This window comes from Amphiura filiformis, chromosome 1, assembly GCF_039555335.1.
Source record: "Amphiura filiformis chromosome 1, Afil_fr2py, whole genome shotgun sequence".
NCBI classification, from domain to species: domain Eukaryota; kingdom Metazoa; phylum Echinodermata; class Ophiuroidea; order Amphilepidida; family Amphiuridae; genus Amphiura; species Amphiura filiformis.
Window position 1 is genome coordinate 26019708 of NC_092628.1, and position 26952 is coordinate 26046659.

Consider the following 26952-nt stretch of genomic DNA (forward strand, 5'->3'; position numbering starts at 1 on the left):
TAAATGGATTCTGTTGTAAATAGTGGTTGGTTTACCCATGATTTTTCTTGATCTTACTGGGCTATTATCCTGATTACGCAATAATATGCAACAACAACAATTATATACATCTGATAAATCGAATTTGGGGAAAATATTCATGCACAAGACGTACTCTATAAATATAGGTTTCTGAATTATAATAATAATTAAAAATATCATAAATATCAATCAATCAAGAAAGAAAATTATGGCTATTATGATAAATAAACTTGTCGGCCTGGAATTTAGGCAAAAAAGCAATAATAGGTTAATAATAACAATGTAGGTAGTTAGATGTCTAAAATAACGATGTTCCAAAATCAAGATATCGATAAAATAACAAAGCATTTTTATGCAAGATTCGCAAAAAAATTTCCCTAAAATCGGGCTTCTAAAATTTAATCGGTACTGCATTCAGATCTGATAAATGGCGACACTATTTTTTGATCGGTTTGTACCATAATACAAAAAAGGAGAAAGCAATCACTCAACGTGTTGAACAGAACTCTTCAACCCTGGAGATAGTGTTTTTAGAGATACTCAAAAGCAGGAATGCGGCAGAAGTACCCCTGGAATACTGCATGATGGGAAGTAAGGGAAAATGGTCTACACGCTTACTGCGCGCGCTCTCTTTTGTGTCGTTTGCCACACCCACTACGCATGCGCAGCAACCATGCACTCTCATTAATAACATTGTCATATGTTTACATTTATAAATTTACAACTTCTATGGCAGATTTATCTTCAACAAAAAAGGGAAAAGAAATGTTGGCAGGCTCATATAGACTCTTCTTTTTTATTGCCATTATATTGAATGTCTGCGAAACATACCGATTAATATCGAGATCGCCACGGGGTCCATCAATAAAGTCACATTGAGTTGAATGAGATTATATAGAGCCAACAAAAGAATGGTAACCAGTTCGGCAATCAAGAGTCTAGATAGATGATGATCACATTGTAGAGATAAAATATGAAAAGAAAGTAGGTATAGAAAGCTTCCACGCAGAGCAAATGAAAAACCATACAACTTGTGCAATTACACCGTTATTTGCATGATCATTGGTATTTACAATATATCAAAGCGATTATTACTAAATTTCCATATATTGTGTTCATACATAGTGTTATTGAAGGTTAACCAGTCGCGTGGAATTAGACATGGAATTTTTAAGATCGAGGGACGAAAAAGAAACAATGGGCGAGCGAAGGAGCCGAAAAAAACTCATGAGTGGATCCCCATTTGAAAACATGGATCCGACCCTGGTACGATCGAGACATCTTTGTTAGGTATTATTGTGAATTCAGCTAAAAATCCAAATTGTTAGATCCAAATAAAGATACCCCGGATAACATCTATAGTAGGCAGTCGCCGAAACTATTTATAGTTTCTAAACAGTAGGAATATTAAACAAAGTAATTAAACCAACCTGTTTCGTGTGAGTGTCTCAGGATTTACTTATGTGGTTCTACACAACATTCATGTAAAGGAACTATTTATAAGTTTCATTGAAATAGAATTATCACTAGATTAAAAAGAAGCCATTGAAATTGCGACCTTCTTGCAGACACCTACCGATCGTACACCCACTCATGTCTTCAGGCTTCACAATAAAATATCTTCTTATACTATTGAAGGAGTGATTTTCATTTAGTGGAAAGGTGCCTATACTAGTTTTGATTCACGTACCCAAGAGCTACATAGTTCTTAGAATGGAATGTTGCTATATCTTTCACAAAGAACATAATACACATTAACATTATTGCCCTAGTTTTTGTAACCTGATTGCTTACCTGAAGCGAATTTCATCAAACTGAAAAGATATCAAATAGTGATGAGGCATATTCGTATCAGTACCAATTTTTATTGCATTCTGCAAATATTAGGGAAGTGGTTTTATATATTAGGGAAGTGGTTTTATTGATGGTAGAAGAGAGTACTGATATATGTGTGCGATTCAATCGATTGTTGCTTTTTCTGTCACTAACGTTCCATGTTCAGGATTTCCGAATCAGGACCTTTATTATCATTAATTGAAAAAAGTCCCACTTTAGAGCACTCTAATTGCTAGTCGCACAGTACGGATACCTTCACGATGGACTACTCGGATTAGAAAATTCCAACACCAATCAAAGAAGAATTAACGCTAAATTTATATTGGTCAAATCACAGGCACAAATTACTATTTATCGCATTTAACAACAATTAATTGATTTCATAAGCATCGATCGTAGATCGAAAGATCGAACCAATTAGTTTCTATTGCCTTAAATTCATTTTCTTCAATTCTTAATTTAACACGATCCAACTTGTGATCTAAAATGAAACGCTTTGTTTGATTTTGATAACTATTAGTGTTTCGGTTTCAGTTTAATTCCAATGGTATTAAAGATCAAGGTCATTGAAAACTACTTAAATTGAGTGCTGATTGCTAAAAATAAGTTGACCCTCGTCCTTCTACGAAAATGGGTGTATATACGGAATATTTAACATACAGACCCGAATGCTGGAGTGGTAGACGAGGAATAATTTTTGTTTGGAAGATCATATTGAAAAATAAATGGGTCTTAAGTTGACACGGCCTCGTGCATTGATTGCTAAGAGGGTCCCTTTTGCTGATTGAGATAAAACATATACCACAACGACATAATTAAACAAAAACAAAGTCTAAAATGAAATTCTGGGTATAAATAGGGCATGGTTTTATGGATATTAAAAAGTATACAGTGTGATAAGTACACAAATAAGATGTTTTGCAACTCTCCAACCACCTTTATAATCGAGTGTTCACCTGGCGCCTCATCCTAAGCCAATAACCTTTATTATACTATCAGTAGTATCTCAATGTGTTATATAATCCAGTTACAAAATACCCAAGCTCACTTGTCGGTCTTCTCATTCAACTGCTTGATTTGAATATTGATAGAACATTGGCATCAATCTGTCCTTAGAATGCCCTGCTCAGTTGATTTTGAAACTATATCCTTCGATGAAAGGGAGTTAAGATATAACACATTTGGCTTAGAGTTGCAGCATGTCGAATAACATTAATGTTCGCAGCTGATCTGCCCGTCTTTGCTGTCCTTTTATACAATTGAACACGTCGGAGCGCACATGATTTACTTACAGAATTCACGCCGGATATGGAATGATTTTTAAACAAATGTTGCAACGACATTTGCACTACGAGCCTAAATAAATGGTCTCATGGTATAATTTGTTCGATATTTGGATGGACCGTTGATGCTCCTTCGATGGTGGTTATTAATGAGCTATGAACTAATTAATCAGAATTACTGGTAAATTTGTATTGGTCAATGTCATTCATATGTAATCACAATTAGCAATCCTACCGCTACAAGTATAGGGTTAACAAGTACATAGGCCGAATTAAAATAAGTAAGAACTTGTAATAACAAGTCACCGTCTTAAGGCATGGGGTATGGGCGAACTTGAACTACAGGTATCTGGAGAGGGGAAGCAACGAGTTACCCCAAATCACAGTGGCAGGTAGTGACTGGGCCGCCGAGTGCGAATATGTATCTATTTTGTTTTCAATAATTTTGGGGCATTTTTCCAAAATTTGATATTTGTGGTGATATTTCAAATAAGCGACATGCCAAAGACAACTCTTTGGGCACATATTTTGTTATTGCTATTGCACTTCCAAATATTATGGAACAAGTAGTCGCCAGATAGGGTTGCACCAGAAGAGCGGTATGTACACAAATGAAATTCAATCATGTAAATTAGCAACGTCATTAGAAAGTAGAAAGAAATGTATTACTGTCTAAGCGTTACTGGATCGAATAGAATATGTATCTGTTATGTGTTTGGCGGACATGGAATAGAAAATGACAAAAGTGTTAGAACATGTTCGTCTATTTATTCTAAAGGGAAATTGTTGTCCCTAATCAATCCATTTGACTGATTTTATAGAAAAATCTTTTAACATAATTTACATGATAAACGAGGTTTGCTTTTACAGTTACAGGTGAAACTTTGCACTCATTTGCGCATTGGCTGACGGCAACGGCGCTCTACGCACGATAGCCTCACAACACTCCGCCATCTGCCTTTTACCTAAATATTGAAAATATAATAAAGCTTTAATAATATTAAGTATGACATAACATGTCAACGATGGGGTGTTGTTTTAGCTTGAGTGATAATAAGAAAGAATAACTGATAAAACATTTCAAAATAGGTCACGAGGTTATAAAGGGCTCTAACAGAAAAGTGTTTTTCAATATCCAAATAGATCCGACTTTACCATTTGATATAAATGAATTGAAAGTTAAATAATTACAATTTCTGATTGAAGTTCCATTACATCGTGAATTAAAAAATTTGATTATTATTTGATTATGTGTCTGATGTTCTCTAAGGTCCCCAACACTTGTCAAGGTTTATGAGCCACGCCTTAAAAACTTCGACACCATATTGATTATTAAACGTTGATTACATGGATAAAATGAAAAACAATTATTTATAACAAAAGAGCAAGTTTGGATACCACGTCAACAGATATAACAAACCAAATAAAAGCAATCCTGGAAAGTAGAAATCTTGACAGCTTTGATAAAGGATTATCAGCCTTGTCCAGAGGATGTCCGAGTGAAGCTGTCAAGTGTGCCAATACTTGTGAATTGCAAAATGGAAAAAATGTTAGTACGTACTTTTTATTTAAATTGTTTAGGTTGCAAGAGCTTTACGAAAGCATTTGCGAGGAGTGTTTTCAACAGTTAAATTCGTAGCGTCTTACTACCAATAATTGAAATTACAGAAAATAAATAACGGGAAAGGGATATTTGAAAAAGGATATTGATTTTCAAAGCCATTACGTTACTTCTAAGATCCTTAGTAAGAGGATTCTTTATTCTACTATATATTTTCGCACAGTAGCTGTCTAGACGCAAAGAGTAAAGAGTAGGAGGATAATGGGGGTATTTATGCAAAGTCGTTGCATAGCAACGTGTAATTGTGGCGCGTTGTAATGTTTGAAATGTTCAAAATTATACAATACATTAATGCAAGGCAAATAATTTTAGTTTGGTAAACGGCGACTTCACTTAAACTGTACCTAAATCCTAGTGAGTGATATCATGCCCAAGGCACTATAAATAAAGTTGACCAAGGTAACCACAGCGAAGCAACCGGGAAGCAACAGGCCAGGTGAAATTTAAACAGTATCTAAAGCCGATAAACTTATTTTACACAATGTCACCGGCAAATATAAGAAGAATTTACTAAAGGATTTCCATACCAATTTAATGGTTACTTACGACCACTGGTAATTCAGTCGATTAAAAGGAATCAAAAGGCAAGATTATTTTCAATTACACACAATCTGTAAAAAAAAAAGCTAAAGAAACAGAACGGTTTCAATATTCCCTCTTTTCAAGTTGTGAGTTTTAGCTTCTCTATACGCTGGCGAAGTTACGTAATTAATCGGATTAATTACCATAGCAATAGGTGAAAACAATTTTGAACATATCGCGCTGCACTACAAACAGATTACACTCCTCACCTGTGTATGTCTGCAATTATAGATTGAATACAATACTGGTCTTTTCAAAGATACTAATCTTACAGGTGCAAGTAATCAGCATTATATGGTTCAATGAAGAGGTACCGCGTGAACGTATCAGTGCAGCGCGGTATATTCAAAAATTGTTTTCACCTATTGCTATGGTAGTTAATCCGATTATTATGTAACTTCGCCAGCGTATTGTTAAGTGTCTATTCTTGTGCTATCTCCAGAGCAAATATTTCGATGGTCTATACATGGGAAATAAGACCATGCTTATTGGATTTTATAAACCACGTTTTAAATGTAGATTGACATGTTCGATTTCTCTGCTCGTGAATATTGTACTGCGAAATTTGACATTTTCTTTTGTATATTTAGATCAGGTAATTTCAAACCAAGCGATTCTGCGTTCACATGATTATGTAACAAACTGAAATGAAAACCGAAACTGCTTGCTACAAGTTTTAAGTTTTAAATAGTTGTTTTAGGGTTGGTCGGATTACCGCAAATAGATCCACTAGGATCCACAACATGCTCATCTATTACGGCACAGTTATTTAACCCCAATACATGTGTACAGTCATTGAATGATGGGTACAAAAACTCATATTCTGCAACTTGAGGTCCCATGTTGCACTACCAGTGTTTAATTGAGGTTATTGAACTATGCCATTGGGATGAAGCCACTGTGGTCCATAGTGATCTTTTTATAGGTTGTACCGACAATCACTATCATATAGATGTGTGTTTAGCATTAACATCTTCGTAGTTGGTCTTATTATGCTAAACTAGACTAAACAAAACCTGTTGACTCCGCTGTTTTGCACTCTGCTCTTTACCGAGTATAGATAGGTTATAAGATTATATGGAGACAATCGCATCAGCGAAGAGCAAACTTGGCTCTATTTCACTGTCTGCTCCATTTATGCGTCTTTTGGTTTAAACAGTATTTTGAAATTTCATTGTCCCAGTTCTTTTTGCCTGACGAGGAAATCCATCTATATAGATCAAGTATATGCATAGATATTTAGAGCAGATGGAGAATATACATGAACGAGTAAGTGTGTTTGTAGGACGGGTTGTTAAAGTACTTTGTAAAATATCGGTAGCCCTCACACTGAACATAATTTAAGTCTATGGCAGAAAAGATCTGAATCGTTTACAGAAGCTCAACAACAAATGTGCCCGACTGATTTACCAACAATCACAATCCCGCCATATCACCGTCAACTTTAACTCCTCCTGTTTGTATAACTCACTGACTGAAAGGCTGTACATGAAAGACTGTCTGGTGGTTAAAAAAAAAAACCTCGTCTTAGGTCAGTAACCACCCGCTCCTGTCACAACTTTAATATTGAGGTCCCTAAGACACATAAATGTGCTAGAAAAAGGGTCTTCTCAGTGGCTTGCCCAGAGCTTGGAATAAGCTACCAAAGCATATCAGTTATTCACAATCAAATGAAACCTTCAAATCTGCTCTAAAAACTATTTGCGCTTTAAGTCCAGCGGTAAAGGCGCTTTATAAATAATGTAATGTTATGGTTGATCACTAGCTACATCGAACCAAGATAAACGCAGAAAAAAAGTACTATTTCTCGCAAAATCGAATCGTAACTTACTATGCAATGACTCGACTGGACTCAAAATACAGACGCAAAGACTCAACTGCTCAAGTGACTCGACAGCTGACTAACTTGACTCGCCACTCAAACTTAGTTGAGACGAAATCAGGGATATTATTTACAATGTAAAATTAAAAGTGCTGCTCAATCGTTAGTTTGGAAATACCGTTAGTGTATTACTCACTTTTGTCATTTCCCTTTTTTAACACATTCCTTTAATGTTCACTATTTTGATCAGGGCAGATTAATCAGCAGCTTTGTTGCCAAATAATTAATTGTAAGAAACACTTGTTCTTCTAAAGAAAATCAGCAGGTTATAATGAGAACAATTTATTATAAAATTATTGACCTGTGACTTTAAACTCTTCATCTTGTCATATTTGTGGCATCTGGAGTACCTAATAAATCAGGTAACTTGATGGCGAGTTACTTCAAGTTTCTCAAAACTGTTACAGTATTCTCAGATTAGCAGTACTTTTAGGTCAGGCCTGAATCTGCCCATATCAAATTAAAAATGACAATATTTGATTCGAGGTCTCAAACGTGTTTTAAGTCGAGGTCCGGCAAATGTAAAACGTTTTGTTTAGTAATATGCCACACCGCGTTATTTAATTCAATAGACATTTAATAAACATTAAGAATAAATCATAAACAAGCATAAGCATTTCTTATGCTTGTTTATGATTTATTCTTAATGTCGTATTATCTGTCGTATCATTGAATTTCTTTTCACAGTTTGAAAAACAAAATCACACAGTTAAGGGGGTACTACACCCCTGGCCAATTTTGTGCCTATTTTTGCATTTTTCTCAATAATTATAGCACATTGGTGACAAGTAAGATATGTATATTATAGGGTAAGGAATACAACCACTGTACTGACAATTCAGCAACTCAAAGCAAGTAGTTATTGATTTATTGATCAAATATTGGTTTTCCGTCATTTTTGACTGTAACTCCACAACTGTTGTCTGTGCTGAAATAAAATTTCCAGTGCAGTAGTTGTAGTCCTTGCCCCTATAATATACATATGTTACTTGTCCCCAATGCGCTATAATTTTTGAGAAAAATGCAAAAATAGGCACAACATTAGGCAGGGGTGTAGCCCTTAAAGCAAGTAGAAATCATTTGGCATATATATTTGACCGTTTGGCATTATATTCAATGCAATGAGACACTTCCGAAAAATAAGTGTGTTACGCACTTTTATTAAAACATTCCTGTATTTTTACTGTTACGTTCAGATTAACCTTCAAACATTCAATGATTGCAGAGTGCATTTTCTTCAAAAACACCTCAACAAATAATGATGAGAATATCAAATTTTCAAGTTATTGACTCGTGACCTTTATCTCTAATATCGTGTCTGCAGTCTGACAAGTCAGGTAACCTGATCATGAGGTACTTCAATTTTATAATGCTGTTAGAGTGTTCTCAGATTTGCATTCCTGTTAGGTCAGGCCAGAATCGGACTATATTAAATTAAAATTGACAATATTTTATTCTAGTAAATAAAATGAATTATAACACATGACACCACGTCGGCGGGATTTAAAGCCAGGCATGAACCCATGAGCACAATATGTGTGAGCAATTATTAATTTTAATTCAAATATTTTTTTCTATTACAAATTCTCTTGTTTCGTTTCAACATTTTCACGTTCACCACCCAACCGTTAATAAAATACAGCGTTGCTTTATCATAACTGTATTATGTTGAAACCAAAATCTATTTAGCTAGACAATAATATTCATCGGCTAAAAGAACTTTGGTGTGAAAATAATGTGATTATTTTAGTTGTAAAAACAAGATCACGTGGTGTATCACCAACTCCTGAACAAAACCACTGAACATATCAAATATTCAAAATATGGACTAAAATTACCAACTTTGGGGATATTTTTGAACTACAATAGTTTGTTGTTTGGCCACAAAAATTATCATTGTTATACCGTTCCGGTTAGTTTATTGCATAGGGTCTATATCAAAAAAAGTTAAGTACTCGTAAATAGCCGTGGAAAACGATCTATGTCATAAACTGAATAGCCCAATGGCTCCACCCATTTCCGGACCCTGTAATTACTTTCACCTTACATGGTCAGCCCTGCATTGGTAGTTAACTTTTCACAAGACTTTGGTACCGTCTATTGGTACTGGACAGTAGTGCGCCACAGACGTTGAAATTAGGAACTATATCCGTACTCGAGTTGAGCGTGCCCAATAGGGGATGAGGTTTTTTGGCATTTTCCTCCGTTGGACTTCGTCTTTAATCGCGGTCTTGGCAATTTTGTACCTTTAACAAAAGCTATTCAATAATATTATATAGCTTTTGTTACTCGATCGACCAAGAACTGAATTGTAAAAATAGAGATCTTAAAAGTGGTACGTTTCTCAGAAAGTTTGTATGGCCCCTTAGTTTCAAATGTTATTAGCATACAGCTCAAAAAGAAACAACGTGAGCTCGTTGGTCAACCACATTATCAGCATAAAAAAGGTTTGGTTTTTTTAAATCCCCTTTATCCAGGAAAACCATCACTTTAGATCGAGATGCAAGATGCTACAGCCTACCCATTTACATGTAAAATGTTCGCTCTTTTGGTCAACTGTATGCATGGAACCTGAATTTCCTTCCCTAGTGATTATATCATTTAGAAACAACTGTTGATTAAAAACTTTAAAGAAAACCTCGTTCATGTCAAAATTTATTTCAACGAGTCATTGTTTTGTACTGAAATTATGGTTGAATGGGTATCTGATGGATCAGGGACATAAATGTAAAGGAAAATAAACTAATTAAATCAATCACAACATTGATATCGAGAACGTTTTGTGTATTAAATGTATGGGATGTTGAAAGGTGCAAGTTTTTCTGAAAGGATATTTTTTGGAAAATGTGATTATTTTTGATCACAGGTTTTTAAATTTGTCAAATCAACAAAATGCATGTCAAGTTATGCAAAACAATTTTAGGAGTTGGTTCTTGTTATTTTTTTTTAAGTGTATAACACTCGACCCAAAGAGTCATTCAAACTTTATGAGTGGTGAATTTTAAGAGCCATATTTATATTGCTCCTCCCAATTTCAGTTCTGACGAGCCCCATCTGCGTTCAAAGTTCAAGCAATACCATATTAATACGAGTAAAACCCGATTAAGAATTACCTTGTGGGTTCTACGCAAACTCACTTTTATCCTAGTCAAGGCACTTCGTCCAAAAATATTCCAAACTTTTGTCCAACACTGTATTAATATAATTATTGAGGGTTTAAATAGAGTGTCCAGCTTTATTCGATTCAAAATATGGTCATGAGTCATGAGTGTTTATTTGCTGCAATTTCAGGTAGAAAAACATTTAGTGCAACATATGGTCATGGTGTTTTTGGAAACCTAATCAACTTATATAAAACATCGCATCTAGGTTATAATTAAAAAAAAAATTGTAATAAAAAATGAAAGAGTCAGAATTTTCTGTCGAATAGATAATACTCAATTCCCCAAGGCTCCGATTGAGATTATTGAAGCCTCAGCCTGCAACAGTAATTGAGCCAACCTCGTCCAACTGAATGAGTACGGATTTTCTTATACGATTTTACACAGCATTCGTGGTAAACAAACTATAGTTTCTATTGAATAGTGTTGAGATCAAGTTATTAGCACTAGATTAAAAAGAAACCATTGAAATTGCGACCTTCTTGCAGACACCTACCGATCGCACACCCACTCATGTCTCCAGGCTTCAGAATAAAATATTGAGGGTTCAGAACCAGAAAGCCGTAACTCATAGGACCGGTTCTCACAAACTGAGCATAAAGTCGGCTCCTTGCTTTGGTCTTCAAAATCAATATTTCCTCCACAATGTCTTTATTTTCTATTGAATTTTGTCATGGTTAATGAATTGTATCTTCTATAGTTCCCTAGCGACTTTATGCTCATGTTGTGGGAGCAGATGATTGTGAGTTGCGGCTTTCTGGCTCTCAAACCTCGATATCTTCTTATGCTATATTGAAAGCATCTTGATTTTCATTTTACCTATATAGATTCCTATGCCCGAAGCTACATAGGTCTTAAAATGGAATGTCTTTCAAAAAGAATATTGCACATTATACATTTTTGCCCTAGTTTTCGTAACCTGATTGCGTAGTAAATTTCATCAAACTGAAAAGATACTAAATGCCTTGATGAGACATATTCGTATCAGTACCAATTTCATTGCATTTTCAATCTACAAATAGTAGAGATAATATTACAGACATTAGGTTTTTAACTGTATGTATATTCTTTTTGATAACAGGGATATTGTTTCACTTAAGGTTATATAGTCGTGAAGATCGTTTTGTTTTCTGTCACTAAAATAGGCTTTTCATGTTTCGGATTTTCGAACCAGCACCTTTGTTATTAATGATGCCCGCATGAAAAAAACCTTTGAACAACCTAATTTTTTGTCACCTCTTTTGCTGTACGAAACTCCCTCTGTAAAAAATATTTCCAAAATATTCCACAGCGGGAGTGCAGATCTCAACTGAAATAGCCCATTTAAAGACTCAAATATATTTTTATCTTCAATAACACGAGGCATTGAAATGAAGCTGAAATCATGAAAAGACTGCACTTGAATTCTATATCCACTAGAGTCAATAAGCTCTAATCTTAAGGGAACCTTAGTATCAAGTTACAACTAATATTTTTCACAACTAAACGATGCGTTTCAAAAATCAGATGAGTTCGGTCACGAGTTCAACTGTATTAGATAAAGTTAAGAAATGGAATTTAACACAGAGCTAAGCATATTAGTTTTAGCTCGGGATTTTAATTAAATTATTTTATTTATTTATTTTGTATAAATAATGGCAATCTGTTCAATCTCCTTATAAAATATACAGGGTTTCAAAAAAAGTGGCCCAATGAATGATGTGATATTTTAAAATATTTTTTCAGCAATAAATTAGTAATGACACTGAATGATTATATGTCAAGATATGTTAAACTGCACCGATAACGCTGTACTGGGTCAACTTAAATGTAACAAACAGTGGTATTTATTATCATCTGGCTCCTTAAAAATAGCGATATATATTGACTTGGCCTCTACTTTGTTAAAAGCAAGGATTTCACAATTTTGTTAGAGCACACTTACATTATGACGTCATGTCAACATTATGTGGGGAATGTTGGTACTTATTTTGGTATCACTGGCTAAAGCAGACCATGATAGCTATCCAACACATGAGGTTTTGTTTTAGCTATGGTGACAGTAGGAAATAAATAAAAAATTAAACATTAACTTATATAAAGGGCTCTGCCGGAAAAGTACTTGATGGTTTCATTATTCAAGATGGCATGTAGTTAATACCCAGAGCTGATTCTCTTTGACAACATCCAAATAGATCCATTTACCGACTTCACCACATCTGATGTAAATATATTCCTATGTATGTATAAACAATTCCTACTTTTGTTTACATATAAGACGTAATACGACAATTTATAGACGCGAACGATGTTTGTCTTTTGTGGAAGCACCAATGTTTCTCTCTGGTGGACGGAGTTTAACGTTTAGGGAGAAGCAAAATAGACTAGTTAGCTAGTAAGTGATGTAAGAAATGAAAATTAAAGTAATGCTGAATATTAAAAAGGCAAAATGTAAAAAAAATAATTAAGGCGGGAAATTTTCGTACGTCATGCACAATAAAACAGGCTATGCGCTACATTTTAAATTTTGTGATTCTGATGTCTACGTCTCGACTTATTTTATCTGGGACACCCTGTATCTGTTACTGAAATCAATAATTCAATCGAAGAAATGTTAGAATGTACTTTCTATTTAAATTGTTTAGGTTGCAAGACCGTGAGGTTGCTAATATTCGATTGTTTCGTAAGTGCTTACCTAATACCCTATGGTAAGCGATCTTAATGGTTTTAATGGCATCATATCCTATTGTTGACGGAAATAACATTTATTGTACAATGCTTTATGAAAGCATTTGCTACGAGTGCTTTTACTTTTATCAACAGTATATTTCGCAGTGCCTCACTGACCAATACCCGAGATTACAGATATAAAGAAAACATTGCGGAAGGGAAGTTGGAAAAGGAAAATTGACTTTAACGCCCCTTATGGTATAAGACAGAATAACTTTAGCAAGAGGTGTGTTATTACATTGTAGATCTTACATTGTTATTACATTGTTATCTAGACACATAAATAATTTGAGCTGCTAAAGGAACGAGTAGGGAGGACATTAAAACACTCTACTTGTGTTAATTGGGAGTCTTTTCTGCAACATGTGTTGTATTGCAGCGTATAATTATGACACGTGGTAAATTTAGAAAAAAATAGAAATTATACAATATGTAATTGAGAACACAAATGGACATAGGTGATTCTAGTTTTAAGCCCTAGAAATGTTGTGCTATTGGAATCAAATCACCAAAATACACAGATGTATGCTGACAGTTGGATTTACAACAATAAAATTACTATGTTTAATTCTAGTAGAGGAAAACAATTATTCAGGAAACTGAATAAAAAATACAGGTGCTTTTAGAGATGGTAGGGTTTCGGTTAAATCTTTCCACAGTCAAAAAGTTGCCTATGTGGTAGCGTGTCAAGTATTAAAAGTGCTGTAGTCTTATTATTTAAAAAAATTAGACTAGCGACAGACCTGTTGACTCTGCTGTTGTGCGTTCTGGTCTTAACCAGGGGTAGATAGGTTATAAGATTAGACAAGAGGTAATTGCATTAGCGAGGAGTGAACTTGGATCTATCTCGCTGTCTGCAGCGTTTAGGCGTCTAATGCTTTGAGAGGCATTATGCTGCTAATTGTATTGTCCCAGTTATTTTCTGCATGGCGAGCAGCTATATAGATTGAGTAAGTAGCAAAGGTGCATGCAGATATATAGAGAGAACGAATTAACCGGTTAGTGTGCTATGTAGGGTGGTTTATAAAGTTAAATGAATTGCATAACGTTATTGGTGTTCACACTGAAAAAGAAATTCATGAAAATAATTATACAATTTAGTAATTTCGTGCAAAGAATCTATAAACTGTATCTAAATCCTAGTAAAGTGATATCATGCCCAAGGCACTATCAATAGTGTTGACCAAGGTAACCACAGTGAAGCAGCACGCCAGGTGAAATTCAAACATCATAGAATCTCTAAAGCTAACAAATCTATTTTATACATCTCATGTTAACTATAAATATCAAAGAAATTAACTTAACTGAGAGGATTTTCATACAAAAGTAAAGGTTACTTACGACTGATTGAGAATTTGAATCATTGATTCACTTTTAAAATAAGGAATCAATGATTCAAACACATTAAACTTACGCCCGGTTAAGTTGACTTACGTAAAAAAACACTTTGAGTTTCCCACACGTGGATTACCTCTGTTGTATTTTATTGATAATGTTTCTTGACATTACGTAATTGCACAGTTAGAACAAAATATTTGATCCAAAGATTATATAATTTAATAATCTAATTCAACTTTATTTCAGTCAATTAAAAAAACACAAAAATATTAACAGCAACAAACAATTGAATGAGGATGTACCCGGAAATTCAAGAGACTTGAACGCAGGCACCTTCAGGCTTAAGGAAAACTAACAGTAAAACAAAACAAAACCATATAAAACCAGGAAAAAAAAATTGGGGTTATAATTATGTCAAACTTTAAAGCCGTGCACAATCTTATAATATGAAAATGTTTTTTTTTTTTCAAACCTGACTTTTTGGCATATTTGTAATGTGTTGTCTTTGTAAGTCAACAGAGCAAATCTCGACATAAAGTCATAATTGCTCTTTATTTTGACTATTATGTCCACCCATAGAACTGCATATTAAATGGCCAAAATAACAAGTGGAATTTCTTTCACTTTACCTTGTTATTCCAGCTTAAAATGGACAGCAACCCTTACCGGCATTTATTTCAACATTTTGAATGAAGAATAATGCATAGGCTTAATCGAGCAGTGTAAAAGTCATTTGTTTACCATAGAGTAATGTAAGGTGGACGGCCGTATGTTCACTAGTAGTTGGAATAAAATAACAGAGGGCTTAAAACCAGAACCATCTATGTCAATTTATGTATTGATTACATTTTACTTATTTCGGCACCAAATAGACGGTTAATCAATGCATAATACCCCAAAGTCACTTGCATTTATTATGGAGGGCAGAATTAACCGTCCATTTGTTGCCGAAATGAGTAACATGTAATTGAGAACACAAATGGACATAGGTGGTTCTAGTTTTAAGCCCTCGAAATGTTGTGCTATTGGAATCAAATCACCAAAATACACAGATGTATGCTGAAAGTTGGATTTACAACAATAAAATCACTATGATTTATTCTAGTAGAGGAAAACAATTGTGCAGGAAAATGAATACCGGTGTTTTTGGAGATGGTAGGGTTACGGTAAAATCTTTCCATAGTCAAGAAGTTGCCTATGTGGTAGCGTGTCAAGTATTAGTGCTTGTAGTTTTATTATTTAAAAAAATTAGACTAGCGACAGACCTGTTGACTCTGCTGTTGTGCGTTCTGGTCTTAACCAGGGGTAGATAGGTTATAAGATTAGACAAGAGGTAATTGCATTAGCGAGGAGCGAACTTGGATCTATCTCGCTGTCTGCAGCGTTTAGGCGTCTAATGCTTTGGAAGGCATTATGCTGCTAATTGTATTGTCCCAGTTATTTTCTGCATGGCGAGCAGCTATATAGATTGAATAAGTAGCAAAGGTGCATGCAGATAGAGAGAATAAATTAACCAGTTAGTGCGTTATGTAGGATGGTTTATAAAGTCAAATTAATTTCATAACGTTATTGGTGTTAACACTGAAAAAGAAATAAATGAAAATAATTCAAATGGATGGCCATATGTTCATAACATCCATGTTAAATGGAGTTCTCAGATTAGGAAGGTCAATCGACACCATATCTACCTATCCAAAATATTACAAACTTCTAATCTAATCTGCAAACACAAATACACAGCCAAATTAGGTACACTTATCTCAAAAAGATCAATTTTTAGTTAGTCCTTTTTGCCATGGGAGGGCAGTTTATTGGTAACATTTAATAACGAGGTATGGAGTGAAAGGGGACCATTATTTTGCCATGAGTGTGACTGTATTAGATCTCTTTTATACTCCCATCCCACATACCCACGCCCACCGCAGACAAAGATTAAATTAACAACATGCTCTCTTTCACTGCTTGTAATGACATCTATAACATTAACCTCACCTTAGCACTTGAAAAGTGACATACACGATTCGCCTTATATATGACTTGTCTTTAGATACTACACAATGCAGAAACCACTTATTAACTCTACACTAGGAAAATAGAAAAAGACGATATCATTTTTAGTGGGTACGTTTAGAGAGAGTGTAGGAAGCAAAATGAGACTTATCGAACAAAAAACAAAACACAAACAAATAATAATATAGAAAGTAACAAGAAAGAAAAGAACCAGACTAAGGGATAGAATAGAATACACCGATAGTAACAGTTATGCATTGAAACGCGCAAAACAGAAGGGGAAGGACGAGAGTACTAGAGTACAAGGAGACAATCGGAGACAACATGAAAATGTTTGAAAAGGAATGGTTAAGATAAGATGATAAGCACGAGTAGTGCGAGAAGTAATGAGAACGGAAGATAACATATGAAATGAAGTAAAACAGAAATGGGGAAGGACAAAAAAAAAAAAAACAGAAAAGGAAAGAGAAACGGAGGCGGATAGAGAAGGATAGAGAATTAAACGCATTGGATTTAAATATGGATTATGGCAAAGGCAAAGAAAGAGAAATACCCCAGTCACGTCTATTAGAGTACATGGTTTGTAATTTTTGTGACGCCATTTGAATATACCGTTAATGAATAGCGAAACAATGTAAAGGGACCATAATATATAACTACGACGTGCCTTTCCCTTATTCGATTGAACATTATTATTATTCGATTGATTTATGTTACAGTCCAATTATTGTTCGAACATGTCATGATTTTGTAGATAATGTTATTATTAAAGTCTGTTTGGCTCAATATTACGTTTTGTCCTTTACACGAATGCTAAACATATTGTCAGATGTCAGATGGTATTTATATTCAGCATGAAAATTGTTACTTAAAATGTCTAAAACTAGAAAAACTACAAACAACTGCTTTTGTACTCGCCTCACAAAAGTAGCCACCAAATCCTTATCAATGGTCACACGCCAGTGATTTTCAGCTGTAGGAGGACAAGATGTTGATTAAGTTATTAACTAAAGAATTTTGACCAAAGATCTCATACCTTTTAATCTAGCGGCATTTTTCAAACTGTATACTTAATTTTGATACACCCTGTATAAAAGTAGCAAACTGCACTTTCAACTGCGTGTTAGTGGCTCATTGTCGCTATATTTAGATTAATAGTAGATATTGTGTCGTAGGCTAGATATTAACAACATTATCTATCACATTAATTCTAATTCAGAGAGAACAAGGACGACACATTACTGTGACTAGTACAGTTGGAGTCAATTTCCAATAATATGCACAAGGAAAAATCCGCCAAGAATAAGAAACAAAACGACCAAACTAGAACGTCGATCTTTTTAAGATACTCGAAAAGACGGTGTCATAACAGCACAAACAAGCGTAGTGTGTGTGTATGTTTATGTCTCGTCATGATTCTGTCCTTGATATTCTATGTGATAGAGGCTAGGAACCTGAAATCAATCAAGGTTTGCACAGCAATGCCCACAGCGTCGACTAAAACAGTTGTATTCATAATAGGAAATCCCTCAAGAAAGTAACATCATCTTCACATGTTCTTGAGACTAAGGCCTTCCGTCTTACATTCCGTTATTTTTAATCAAATCGTTAGCTAACGTACTCGGTTGTTTCTTAAAGCTGAATTGAGAAGGCGTTGTTCATGCTGTTACACGCACGAATTTTCTTGACAAAACATGTCTAAAGTGCATTATCGTAATCGGAGCTAGCCAAGCTAACTGTATCAGTTGTTCGGGATGCAACACGCCTGTCACATAGTTTGAATGTCTTTGATGTTAATACCGTGGAGTGTAATGGAGATCTTTGGAGTTGGGGTCGATAAGGAGTTTTTTGGTTTTATACATGTCAAGGGATAATTATAATTGACAATAGCAAACACACATGTGTAAAAATTGTTTAAGAGTGTATGCTGGCCCTTTTCACTGTAACTGTTTTATATCAGTAATTGTTTAAAATTACTCAGTTACTGTTTGCTCCATCTTATCCATACAAAAATAGTAGGTGCTTGTAATTTCATTTCAAATAAAATAAATCCTAATTTTGATTTGAATTCTCCAATATAAGATTTCGCTTAACGGCGTAAGCGTTACATAGAATACGAGGGGCGAACAAAAAGTTCCCGCTACCGTTACGTATCACCAATCAAGCACGACTTTTATGATATATATTTATGATTAATATAAGTTTGTACCATGGTCTTTGTGTTGTTATACATTAAATGTGTATTCCCGATGTTGAATACTTGATTACGTATTGACATTAGCCTAAAAACAATATAATATGGACACTGTCTAATAAATGGTGAAAAGTAGTGGAGAAAATACCTCGCCAAATTTAGCTATTGATACATAGTTCCAATATCGCGAGAATAAAAGTATGGACTCCGGCGCAATTTTGTAGACCGATCACTGTGGTTAACGCCATATTCTGTTTAGACCTATAACCTCTTGTTAAGAGATCATGTTGAATATCTCCAATTTTGAGTAGGCTATTGTCACCCATTGTTCTTTCCACAAGATTAATCAACAATAAACTGTAACAAATGCTTCATGGTTCGATTAGCTCTTGATTGAGTCAGAAAGTTGAATTCATTGTAATTGAAGACCATAGTGGATAATGTACTCAAGTGCCATTTTGGCGAAAATGAGTTATTGACTGTTTTGAAGTCTTTGGGGTTTAGCAATTTTTTTCTCAAAATTTTGGCCGATATGACCCCTCAGAAATAGGGGTCACGTGAGGGGTCAACTGGGGTCAAATTTTCAAATTGGTCTGATCACTATCAAATTAGTGTCAAATTGCTCGATGGGTCACAAGGATTACAAAAATATATGGTTTGTCATATCTACAACATTTAGTTAAGGAGTTATAAGCTCAAGGTCAACCAAAGGTCAAACGAGGTCAAATTTTAAGCAACATCCGGTTTACACAAATGATACACCAAATTGTTCCTCTCTATATGGGCATTCCAAAAATATATACTTCTAACTTATATTGCCATTCAATTTTGAGAAAAATCGATTTGTTTACAGCTGACCACTGATTGTAGTGGAAAAAAGACTCAAGTGCAAGATATCGATTATTGATTATAGAAAATCAATAAGTAACAATGTATTAATTTATAGCTGTAAAAGAATAATAGTGAATATAAAATTACTCCTGCAAGTTTTAGTACAAAATAATAAAGTTTGTGATCAGCAGATAAATTTCAAAACTTTAGACCCCATTTTCTCAGAACTAGTATTTTGGCACGTGAGCACTTCTTCCACTACAGTCTTCAATTGCAAACATTCTAATAAGTCATACGAAATCTTCTTTTTTATACATTGTTGGTACTTTCAATCATGCATACCAACGAAACATACAATATTTCTTATTTTTTATTGCATCAATTTCTATTGTACTGACTATGATCTCTCGTGCTATACACATCATCATATATTTTGCATGTACGGACTCTTGTGTTTTTAAAGATGAAGTTTTATAATTGTTATTATTGTAAATAAATATTACTTATGTCACGCCTGAGTGGATATACATAATTGTTGCGGGAACTTATTGTCTGTCCCTCGTATGTACAAGAAATAAGACAGACCTGTTGACTGCGTTACTTTACACTTTGGTCTTTAGCAAGGGTAGATACGTTATAAGATTAGACAAGAGGTAATTGCATCAACGAGGAGCAAACTTGGTTCTATCTCGCTGTCTGCAGCAGTTAGGCGTCTAATGCTATGAACAGCATTAAGCTGCTAATTTCATTGTCCCAATTATTTTCTGCATGGCATTCGAATATATAGATCGAGTATTAAGATGTATAGGCGCGGATTGAAAGAATGAATAAAATGAATTAACCAGTGAATGCGTTTCTAGGGCGACTTGCACGGTCACATTCATTGCTTAACATTAGTATGTATTTGCACTGACCAAAAATAACCGCATCAAGTATGATTCGCATGATTTTGGAAGTTAAATGAGGTTTTGGCGAGCTTCGGATCTCAATATTTGTGAACAAAGGGGAACAATCTCGTCCATGGGTATGGCTGTATTATACGGTATAGATCCCATTTACACTCATACCCACTAACCCCGCCCTCACACATACTCTGCAAAATACGAGCAAATTAAATCAACTACATCCGCTCTAAAGCTATTCACTGCTAGTATTTATAACATTAACCCCACTTTAGCTCTGGAAAAGAGACACATACAAATTCCCTCCTTAACACATGAAAATAATTCAAAAACGATTCTCTTATAAATGCATCTACGTACAGTTTCCACTTTGATACACCCGAGCAAACAGAAATTTCAAAGCACAGCGAGTCTAGTCTTTACGCAGTCTGTGTTTATACTACACGATTGAGTGCATAGCATCACAAGCGCCGTGTGAGATCTAGTGGAAAATAGGATTCTGTGATTGCTTTTTGTCAAAACCTCAAGTGTTCCCTTCATCCAATCAGAATTTCTTTATATCGAACGAAAGTTAATACTTTCCCCTAAAAAAACCTTTTTTCATTAGGTCAACAGATAAACGCAATTCAATGTTTACACTAAGGCGAATGTGGTAAATATGTTAAAAACGGCCCATCCTTGCACAATTTCTGACCAAAATGTAGGTTTGAAAAGTCAAAACCTCAAGTATTCCTTACAATATTTTTCAAATTTTATGTCATTTAATGAAAGATCGCACTTTTATTGTCCGTATATTAGCTTCATTTTAATGAGCAATAACCTATTCTCTTTAAATTGTCAATCTTGTGCAAAAAGTTAATATTTTCGCCTGTTTCGTCATACGGTTCTAAATTCCCAGCCCAGTCTCTCTATTAAAATGGTCATATTAATCATTCTAAATTGGCCTCAAAAAGAAACTTATAATTTTTCACAATGTCATATCTTAAAATCCTTTCTATAAAAATGAACAAATATTACACACAGGATTACTTTAATACTCTACCCAGCAAAAGAAATCTGCGAGAATGCGTTTAAGATCCTTACACAGGTGACTATTTCCAAAGAGTAAGTGGTATAGTGTGGAACGGGGCTGCTTCTGCTTTTCACACACCTTTTCAAGAAACAGATCTTGTTCCACACTATTCCATTTACTCACATATTTCTTGTGTTGGGTGCCAATTATTGGGCTGTGAATGTGGTCCAGGAAGCTGTTCAATGTCAGTGCATTTTACTGTTATATCAGTTGGGCAACTGTTTAGTTACTGAACAGTGTTAGAGTAGAGTATTGAAGTAATCCTATGTTCAATTTTTGTTCATTTTTATGGACAGGAATTTAAGATATGATCTTGTGAAAAATTATAGGTTTCTTTTTGAGGCCAGTTTACATACAACTGGACTTAAATGACCATTATTAATCATTTAAGTGCAGTGCAATCTGCTGTTTATTAACTTAATGCCGTGTATAAAACGTTTTGAAGCTACATTTGAGGCTATAGAATATTAAAACATGTAACTTGAAAAGTAAAAATCGTCAGTTTCCGGCTTCATCATGGTTGGGCATGCGACCTTGATGTTTTTGTTGATACTACAAGGACTTAAAATTGCGTAACCTTAACTTTGGGTAGCCTTAACTTTGACTAGGTGTATCCTTAACTATGCGTAAGCTTAATCTTAACTATACGTAGCCTTAACTATCACGGGTGTCCCTTTCTTAAATTTACATAACCTTACAAAAGTTGTGTTATTAGCAAAGGTTTTATACACGGCATAAAAATAATAACAACGGATGGTGCTAATAGATGATCACTGGACTAAAATGATTGATATGATCAATTTTAGACCAGTTGTAGAATGATGCATAATTATGATCAGTTCGGTGAGGTGATTATACCACAGTAAACAGTTTTTCCTTTAATTTTATAACAGGTTTCCCTTAGTTGGAACAACTTTTTTTTTGCATGGAACATCTCGGCGTGCCGACATCTCGTTGTTCCATATAAAATGATATGTAATATCAAGCGATTGAGACACGTCTGGGTATGAAAACAATACTGTTGTTCTTTAACTATGCGGAAACTACTTATTAGCTCTATACTAGGACGAGAAAATAAAAAGAACGAATTCATTGTAGTGGATATGTAATTGTATAATGTGAAAGGAGAGAAGAGAGGGAGTGAGTGAGTTGGAGACATTCAGACAGAGATAGGAAACAAAAGAGAAAGGGAAGCTTATCGAACAAAAATTCTGAAAAGAAACGAGCTAGACTGACGGGAGAAAAGAATAACGACAGTAATGGTACAGGAATTGAAATACACAAAACCAATGGGAGAAGTGACAATGAGGTACAAGAAGACATGTGGAGACAACACTATATTAGAAAATGTTTAGAAGAGAATGGGAAAGATTAAAGACGCAAGTATAGACGAGAGCAGGAGATAATACAACATATGGAAGAGAGAAAGTTAGAATAAAGCTTTAAATATTTCTATATACAGTGAAATAGCAAAATACTTTATAGTGACTGTTGTTTGTTAAGTAAACGACAGCGTTCCTTTTCATCTATATTCGATAAGTCATTGTTTAGACTTTATGTTCCAGTCACACTATCATACGACCCTGTCATACATTAACTTTGATAGATTATGTTAAAGCTGTACGCGTTTAACTCACATATATATAGTATGTTTATAAAACATAAAATGCAAAAATAGAGATTACATCTACTTCCACTGATACAAGCGCCTACCAAAATTAGTATTGTTTTAAACGTTGTTATAACAGATGGAATCCCGTCAATGGAAACCGTACATTATACATACTGTATAGCATCTGGACACACCATTCATAGATATACGAATGACAAAGTATTTTATCATGGGTGGGTGCCTGATAAATAATTTAAATAGGATTCAATTTGCGATTAAGAATTAAGTGTCATGTGTCCCAAACAAATTCCATAATAATTCATAATTTTCACTTGTTTTTAGATTTATCTCCATTTGTTTCATGCTTATGTTCAACTTTCGTTGTGCGATGATTTGATGGATGACAAGAAGGATGAATAAATAATATCTGAAAATAGACATTGTTTTGTTGAACTGGTTTATTTTCCACATGTATTGTTCTATGGGACACCTTGTAAAAAATAATTGTTGGCAATTTTAAAGTTAGCTATTCCTCTTCCTGAAAGAGCAATATTGGAATATTGCTATGACACCCCAGTATTTTTATTGCGATATATTATCGAATCAACCAATGTCTCTTAGAAATGACCGCGTTTTCGAAAATTATACAATATATGCGTTTGATACTATTTCAAATATATCATAATCAGGCCAAATGATTTTTTATTTAAATTTTAAAAACAAAAGAAAACATAATTTCGATTGAATTTCCATACAAAAGAAGGTGATAAAGATATAGGCCTATCGGGCGTTAGCTTAATATTGGTAAGACACTCCAGAATTCCGCTGCATTTCCTATAGCTCGAATTTCGCGAGTTTGGATAAATAGAGGTTTAAAACAACGTTAGAATTTCCGTTGTCGATTTTCCTGTATTTTCACAAACCGCGATGGTCTACTGGGTTTCCCATTAAATTAGACAGCACCAGTCCAGCAGGAATAGAAACATACATATTTAATCAGAGTGATATTTTCACAGGAAAGGAATTAAACACCTGACATATTACATTTTTGCGATGTGGGAATAAAGTCCATAAGTGCGTGAGAAACTGAATCAGTAAAAAGGTTAGTTTAGACATAAATCCTTTTTGCTGATTACACGATCACGATGCTGTTCTTTACATGCATGCGGTTTAGTAAGATAAGTAAAGTAGAAAAACAATTTTGTTAATGCAATTGTATTTATAATAGCGTATAAAGAAATACATACGAAGACAATTACTAAGCTATCTTTTGTGACAAAGACCACGAAGAGGCGTGGAAGATGTTTTTTTTTTGTAAACGTCTTATACTGCTATATTTGGTACTAATGTATAGCCATGGGTTCTCTTTTATCCAGGATACCAAAATACATGTAACTACAAACATTAATCACATAATGTTACTTTAGTCGTTTTAGCGTAAACACACGCGATTTAGATACAAGATGAAAAAACTATAGGATTGGTGCAACACCCTACGTATGATGAGGGTTAAAATATGACGAAAGAACAAGGTCAGTTCTTAATCCGCATTGATGAATTCTGATGTGCTGTATAATATAGCATACAACTGTACTTATTTACAAAACTGATATTTGCTCAAGTTTGATTTATAAGTTTATCTTGTTTTAATCAGTACTTTAACCAAATTGAGTTCACAAGAACTGAGTCCCGTAAGACATTTTGGTATGCTATAAAACCACTTTAATTATCCTGTTGTGAAGGTTGGGTACTTCAGCAAAGTTCATATGTACTTGAACGATTAACTCATGACTCGCACAGGAAGTGCGAGCCAGCAATAGATTTGGGAACTATAGCCAACTCTCTCTAAAACTGCACAACATTTCTGTAGAAATTTTACCTCACAGATGGATATTTGCCATTCTAAACATGTATATTTTTATATAATTTAGACCAACTTTCAGCAGTTACTCAGGCCCTAAGTTTTCCAGAATTCGAGGGTTATCCCCAACCTGAACGGGTTTTTACCAGTTTTTATGTTCACCATTGTTCATAAATTTCGAAAAATAGTAAAACCTGTGGTTTAGTGTCGGTCGGATTACGGAAAAAGCTTACTAGGTTGCGAAGTTGCCTATATTACCGTGTTGAGCATTAACATGTTTGTAGTTGATCTTTTTATACAAAAAACGAAAGACCTGTTGATTCCACTGTTGTACGCTCGGGTCTTATGCAGAGATAGATATTTTATAAGATTAGGCAAGAGGTAATTGCATTGACGAGGAGCACACCTGGCTCTATCTCGATCGCTGTCTACGGTTTGTTATTACATTAAAACACATTAGAAGTTATCTAGACTCATAAATAGTTTGAGATGCTAAAGGGAAGACTGGAGAGGGCATTAAAACACTCTACTTATGTTAGTAATTTCGTGCAAAGAATCTATAAACTGTACCTAAATCCTAGTAAAGTGATATCATGCCCAAGGTACTATCAATAGTGTTGACCAAGGTAACCACAGTGAAGCAGCACGCCAGGTGAAATTCAAACATCATAGAATCTCCAAAGCTAACAAATCTATTTTATACATTATTATGTTAACTATACATATCAAAGAAATTAACTTAACCGAGAGGATTTTCATACAAAAGTAAAGGTTACTTACGACCACTGGTAATTTGAATCATTGATTCCTTTTAAAATAAGGAATCAATGATTCAAACACATTAAACTTACGCCCAGTTAAGTTGACTTACGTAAAAAAACACTTTGAGTTTCCCACACGTGGATTACTTCGGTTGTATTTTATTGATAATGTTTCTTGACATTACGTAACTGCACAGTTAGAACAATCTAATTCAACTTGATTTCAGTCTATTAAAAAACACAAAATATTAACAGTAACAAACAATAATTGAATGAGGAGGTACCTGACAATTCAAGATACCTGAATGCAGGCACCTCCAGGCCTAAGGAAAACGTTTCAAACTAACAGTAAAACAAAACAAAACCATATAAAACCAGAAAAAAATAAATCATTTTGGATTATAATTGTGTCAAACTTTAAAGCCATAATGCACGATCTTATAATATGACATTTTTTTTTAAACCTGACTGTTTGGCATATTTGTAATGTTTACACATATCCCAACTTGCATCAGCATTTCAATCGGCCAAATGTGTTGTCTTTGTAGGTCAACAGAGCAAATCTCGACATTAAGTCATAATTGATTTTTATTTTTATTATATGTCCTCCCATAGAACTGCATGTTGAATGGCCAAAATATCAAGTGGAATTTCTTTCACTTTACCTTGTTATTCCAGATTAAAATGGACAGCAACCCTTCCCGGCATTTATTTCAACATTTTGAATGAAGAATAATAAAATTAAAATTTGACCGAAATCGGACATTAATGCTTTAAGCATAGGCTTAATCGAGCAGTGTAAAGGTCATTTGTTTGCCATAGAGTAAGGTAAGATGGACGGCCGTATGGTCACTAGTAGTTGGAACAAAATAATCGAAGGCTTACCAGAACCAGATGTCAATCTATGTATTGATTACATGTTACTTATTTCGGCACCAAATAGACGGTTAATCAATGCATAATACCCCAAAGTCACTTGCATTTATTATGGAGGGCAGAATTAACCGTCAATTTCTTGATAAGTAACATGTAATTGGGAACACAAATGGACAGTGGTGCTGGTCTCAAGCTCTCGAAATATTGTGCTATTGGAATTTTATGAAGCAAATCACCAAAATACACAGATGTATGCTGAAAGTTGGATTTACAACAATAAAATTACTATGTTTAATTCTAGTAGAGGAAAACAATTGTTCAGGAAACTGAATAAAATAAAAACGGTGTTTTTAGGGTTACGGTAAAATCTTTCCATAGTCAAAAAGTTGCTAATGTGGTA